Below are 4962 nucleotides of genomic sequence, written 5' to 3'. Positions count from 1 at the left end.
CCAGGCCCTCTGCCTCCCAGCCCGCTGCCGGGTGTGTGTGAGGGTCCCCGGGGCCTCAGAGAGGGGATGGATGAAAGGCTTGGTGGCGCGGGTGAGGCCGGAGTGTCTCACGGGCAGATCACCGCGCTGCGCTGCGGCCCTGCCCAGGGTGCAGGGGGATTCGCACCCAGCAGTGACCAGCCTGCAAAAGCCCTGGCAGCACCTCCCACCGACACAGCTGGCAAACCCTTCCAGCGTTGGCCGTGGGCGATTTTAAAACGCGCTGCCCTAAACCTAAAGGCCTGTGTGGGTTTTAACGAGGATTGTTAGCAGATGGTTACCGAGCCGCCACGTTTTGTGTTCCGTGGCTCCTGCAGACTCTTCCAGCCGTACCTGGGTGTCTCCCCGCAGGTGGGCTCCGGTCTGAAGGAGGGTGAGGTGCACGGCCTCGATCCGACAGCGCGCAGCGTGGTGCCACATGACATCCCCCTTTCGTGGATTCCTAAGACGACAGGTCCCTTCGCTTACATGGCTGTAGTAGGATCTGTACCACCACAGGTGTACACACATACAGACCACACCAGATTACATGAATTGTTAAGATTGATTTCCTTTTTTTATCAGTCTTTTCATTCATTTAAAAGCAGATGTTTTAAAAAATCAGCTTTTCATTACCAGGCTATTAACATCTCTGATCTCGTGCCGGTCTTTGACATTAAGAAAAATATTCAACTGCATTTCTTTGTAAAAGATGAGAGTGTCTTGTCCCAAAGCTTGTAGTATGTAAGTGTCTCCTTTGATAATAACAGAACTACATTGTGAATCTTTACAACATTCCCAATTATAGCTATGCACATGAAAGCTCTTATTCTATAGACACATTCATTTTCTGACTTCCTGATCAGATTCACATGTACTGATCTGGAAGCACAAGCTCACCTTTGAGTCCTTCTAAGCAGTCTCAGTGAGGCACTGTTGGCAGTACTGCTGAAGTTTCACCTTCGCCTTATTCCTAGTGATCACAAGATTACTGTTACTCTTAATTCAGACACCGGCTTCACACAATTCTTACCTCACCATAATGGGTATTCCGACCTGCATACAAAAGGCAAGGAGGTTCTGCAAACATGCAGAGTAACAGGGAAACAGGCACGACTGGACCAGCTGCTCCTCTCCCAGAGCTGATCTGACAGAAAACGCTCCATTAGGCAACCCCGGAGCCCAGCAAAGTCACATCAGGGAGCTCCAAACCAACGTGTTCTACCATCCAGATACAGCTGCTTCTTTCAATAGTGCTATCCCAGCAAAAGGTCATTTTTGGGGGGAAGAACACAATACTCTTCCTTACACGTCATAGGGCAAAAACAGTCCAAATGAGTTTTATCACACACCACCTCTTTTTTTTTTTTTTCTTTCTTTTTTTTTTCTTTTTTTTTTTTTTTTTTTTTTTTTATTCCTTTGACATTCTCAGGTAGCAAGTTACTAGAAAAATTCTTTATCCTTTTTATCTCTAACAATGGATTGACAGGTCTAGGTTATTTTTCATAGGGAACATTTTCTTAAGGGATGGGGAAAAAAGAGGACATTGATTCTTAGAAGCTCACTTGCCACTCTCTCTCACCTTCTGAGAGAGGAAGAGTGTGTCTTTTACATCTTTTGACAAGGTATTGGTACATCTAACTTCACGGGAGTAAATATCAAAACAAGCACCTCAAAGATAATTTGGCTTTGATCATCATTATTCCAAAGCAAGTTTCTAAGTCCCAAAGCTAGAAGATATGCATCAAAATCCATTAGATAGCAACTGTTTTCTTAAACCAATGCTGTTGCAGTTTCATTAAAAGAGACTTTCCTAGAAGAGACTTTCTGTTTGTAGTAATTTTAATGTACAAATGAAGGAACCTAATCTGATGTTTGGTTAGATCTGAAATTAAGGGGTTGGAGAGAATTATCTCAAGCACGCTTTTGCTCTCATCTTCTCCAGATTTAGCTAAAAAAAGCTTGCAGCTATCCAGATGTAGTGGCATCACATCCAAAAAAACAGCTTGTTGAAAATACACTTGTTCAAGTGAACAATTAACATTTTCTAGCATAGTATACAATTTATTTGATACATCATGCAGCTCATGTAACCCTCTAGTGTAATAACATGATTAGACAACAGCTTCTAGTATGAATTTGCTTCTGAAGCAGCACTTGCTTGTAACATCTCACCAGATGTGTCAGTTTTGAGGTTTTAATGGTATTAACAAATATCAATGGGACTGAAGAAATCATTGACTAATCCCTGATGAATAATACAATAGATCTCACTTAAATTTCAACAGCCAACTGATGCATCTTCTGAGAAAAAAAAAATTCATCCTGAAAAGCTGTGTAGCTCCAAAGTTAGCAATTTGGTGGGAGGAGAAAAGGAGAAGAAGCAGTAGGAGTAGAGAATGAGCCAGAGGTTACAACTGTGGAACTCCATGGCTGAACCAAGGACAATAAAAATTATCAAATATATGGAATAGCTTCTTCATGCAGAAAAATGGAGTAGCCTGGTATTTTTCAGCACAGAAGAAGGAATAACATGAGGGGACATGACAGTGGTCCATGAAATCTTGAGTGGCATGGAGAAGATAGGTGGGGATGGACTGTTCAGTCTCTCTTAACATAAGAACCAGAGGCCAGTGAAGCTGGTATGGATGAGATAATAAAATTAATAATAATAGTTTTTCACATCGTGAATGCTAGACCTGCAGGACTTATCACAGGATGTTGCTGATGCAAAAAGTCTGCAAAATCAGGTACATGGGGGAAAGTCACTGAGAGTAACTGAAGAGATAAATACATCAGGATTAGGAAATCCACTGAGCTGAGAACAGCTAGAGGCAGGAAGTGTTCATTTGAAGGGTGCCCATCTCCTGCACATTTTCAAGCATCTGCTGCTAACTGCTTTTAGAAAGTGGGAAACTGAGCTCAGTGGACCACTGATCTGCACAACTATGGCTGTTCTAATGTGCAGTATAATCCATCAAAACACCCCTCAATGAGTCAGTAGCCTGCATTCACTAGGGAGTTTCTAAAGCTCAAATGACTCATAAAAACTTGGCTTCTAGTTACAAATCAGGATTTGGAGATATCTATTTTAAAGAATATCTCTCAACATGGTATAGTCAATCTAGATCTACAAAATAATAATTACAGGAGAACAAACAATCTGCAATTAAGTGTTACTGGCTTATTAAGACTTCCCTAGGTCATTAAGAAATAATAGCAACACTGAGATGAGAAACAATTTGTATAATATTAATACATTAATCTTGTACTTATATTCTGTTACACAATTAACTTTTGTGCTTATCAGCATATTTTACTTTTCATTAAGGTTTATTAAAAAAAAACACAACTAACAACCTTCCCCTTCACTCCTTCCCTTTTTCCAGCATCACTACTGAGATTACAATTGCATAAAAATTTTTGAAGTGACAGACTTACTTAGGTGTCTTACGCAGGTCAAAATACAGAAAATAAGTGCATGCCATGGGAAGATTCCCTCTGCTCTTAAAAATAACAGCAGCTGGTTTTGTTGCTATGGCGTACTGTTGTCTATCTTAGAAATATATCCAATACATAAGAACACTTCAAAAACATTGAAATTAACACATTACCAAAATAACATAGGTCTGGAAAAGATAGCTGGGAGATCTTTTACTACCCACATATTACTGGGCTTGTAGCTTTGCTCTCTGACTACATTGTGAAGAAATTAACAGATAATTGACATTTTTGCCCTTTGCAAGTAACTTGTGCCCAAAAAGTGGGAAACCCAAAGTGGAGTTGACACACATGGCCTAACTTGCACATGCATAACATAACCACATTATTCCAGTTCTAGTTCTCCCTACCACTCCTGTGAGAAACATTTGTCGCACCAATTAACAGGCCCACACAGATCCTTCAAGGAAGCACAGTTTATTTACGTTCTTGCAAGAATGGGTGACCTAAACAAGTAGGCACACCCATAGTAAGGTGAATAACAGTTTATATTCCCTATTCCCGACACAAAGTTCACTCCCCTGCTTCCCCACTGGCTGGGCACTCCAGGGTTCACAGCCTCTCCCACGCTTCAAATTATCCTGGAAGTTTCCCGCCCCTGTTCACACATTCCATTCTAGCAGTTTACTTTTTACCTTTTAAGGTAAAATTTTGACCTTTCTTGCCCTCTTGGCTGTCAATTAACAAATCTACTGGTGTCATCCTGCCCTGAGAAGCAAGACAGAAGTGGCTTTGTTTGGTCTGATCTTGGGCCATAAATCCTTCTCCATGTTTGGATCCCCAGATGGAGCCCAATTCACTCCCTCAGTTTCTTGGGCCATAACCCACTCCTGGTGCCCTTAGAATGTGAAAACAACACTACATTTCATTTCTAACACTGCAGAGAAAACTTAAAAATCATTATTTAAAATCACTTGCTTGCCACGAGCACAAGGAACGCAGAGAAGCAGTATTTTGATTTCAGTTCCTCCGCAGCATCTTCCCCGTTCAGCACTATCGCATTTCACGCGCTTTGCACGACATTTCCTTGCAGCGAACAGAGCCAGGATTTACTCTGTCCTCAGGAGACCTCGGTGAAGGGTTTTAAGCTGCCCACCCCAGCCACACCGGCAGAGAGGAGCGTTTATGCAGCTGCTGAGCTCCCTCAGCAGGGCCTGCGCTGCGGGCAGGGCCCCCCAACCCCTCCCTCAGGCCAAGCCTCCCCAGCAGAGCCTTTTCCAGGTGCATTTTTAGCCGAGAATGTTAAAGCACTGCCTCAGGTGAGTAGGCTTTGCTTTCCCGCAAGGCACGGGGCTGCCACACTCAAGACGGACCTCTGCCTTGTGAGAGACCCTTTCGACCTCACAGGTCCCACGCGTGGAGATGATGGAGCCCACTGCGTTAGCAGAGCGTTACATCCACCTAACAGGACAAACCAGCCGGGCATCAGGCCTGCCCAAGATG

Source organism: Chaetura pelagica, unplaced genomic scaffold (genome assembly GCF_000747805.2).
Source record: "Chaetura pelagica isolate M959 unplaced genomic scaffold, ChaPel_1.0 scaffold2, whole genome shotgun sequence".
Lineage (NCBI taxonomy): Eukaryota > Metazoa > Chordata > Aves > Apodiformes > Apodidae > Chaetura > Chaetura pelagica.
The sequence above is the reverse complement of the archived record's forward strand: the minus strand, read 5'-3'. Positions refer to the sequence as shown.